This window comes from Aedes albopictus, chromosome 3, assembly GCF_035046485.1.
Source record: "Aedes albopictus strain Foshan chromosome 3, AalbF5, whole genome shotgun sequence".
Taxonomy (NCBI): Eukaryota; Metazoa; Arthropoda; class Insecta; order Diptera; family Culicidae; genus Aedes; species Aedes albopictus.
This window is the reverse complement of record NC_085138.1, coordinates 214,467,996-214,469,099: the sequence shown is the minus strand read 5'-3', so window position 1 is coordinate 214,469,099 and position 1,104 is coordinate 214,467,996. Positions and strand designations below refer to the sequence as shown.

General features: G+C 40.3%; 2 protein-coding genes across 21 annotated transcripts in view; one reads left to right on the top strand and one right to left on the bottom strand.

Annotated features, from left to right (window-relative positions):
• The window catches only part of LOC134292213 (uncharacterized), a 36,819-nt gene extending 35,989 nt beyond the window's left edge, over positions 1-830 (top strand). For 2 of the 3 annotated variants that reach the window (XM_062861187.1, XM_062861185.1), the window contains one exon: positions 328-830. The gene's annotated coding sequence lies outside the window, so the exon portion shown is untranslated. The remainder of the gene's footprint in view (positions 1-327) is intronic. The other variant, XM_062861186.1, reaches the window with a different exon arrangement.
• The window catches only part of LOC109405099 (unconventional myosin-XVIIIa), a 1,227,991-nt gene that overhangs the window by 718,645 nt on the left and 508,242 nt on the right, over positions 1-1,104 (bottom strand). The window lies entirely within an intron of this gene.

Below are 1,104 nucleotides of genomic sequence, written 5' to 3'. Positions count from 1 at the left end.
GTATGTGAGAGTTACCTTTTTAGTGCAATTATTCGTTTAGTGAATGTTACAATAAATCAAACAGCGTGCATGTGAAAAAAAATGGGAAAAAAATATTCTGAAAGATTTGATACGACGCGGGGACGCTGCCGAAAAAAAACAAAATGGCGGTCACAATGGGAGGAATACTGAAAAAAAAGAGCTTGAAAAAAAATGACGCCGGTGGCGGCAAGTGCGACTGCAGTTTTTACGACATGAAAGGAAATAGTGAGAGAACAAAACAGGAATACTGATAGAGGTTTTTTTTTTCGTGTGACACGGAATGAAAGTTATGTCTACTGGTTTTAGTGCAAATTCGATCATTATAGAAGAGTGTGACGTTTGGTTCATGATGGATGCAGAATAATTTAAGGTGGAATGGGAGCGCGTCCAGGTGCATTTTTGCTTCGCATTTTCAAGAGCACCGTTCTCGTCATCCCCAAAATACCCGAAAACGAAAATGCTACTCAATGTTTACCACGAGTGAGCAAGCCTACTCATTGCTTTTTCAGCTCTGTTTGTTGTTTAGATGACGAGATCCGTGCTTTCGGTATTTGCAAGGCAGCCATTGTGATGGCCATCTTTGGATTCGCTCATATATGTCCTTAACAGAAGAATGTGCCCATACAGCGGTATACAGCTGCATGCTTCGTGCAAGGATGCTCTAATGGTGCCCCGCCTGGTAAATAATGAGAAGTGGTTGCTACGTGCGGTGTTTTTCAGAGGCTATTTTGTGCATGGTACGCTTCGTGCTGGATACGCTGTGCGATAGAGAAGCTACGTGCTGGTTATGCTGTGCTAAGTTGGGCTCCGTGTATTTGCAAAAAAGAATAAGTTTAAGGTTATACTTCGTGCAGAATTGCTTTGGTTAAAGTCGAGAAATAAATGTGAGGTTAGGCTTCGTGAAATGATAGAGAAGAAAGATCTGAAAACAGAGAAGTGTGAAGACAACAAGAGTGTTTGTATCAATGACCCGTAGCAAGAAAATTAATTTGAATGAAAACACAATGAAGTAAATGTATGCATGACAAATAGGAATAAGTGATAACCGCACCAGAAGAAATTTGAAACAGTATGTTATTGTTG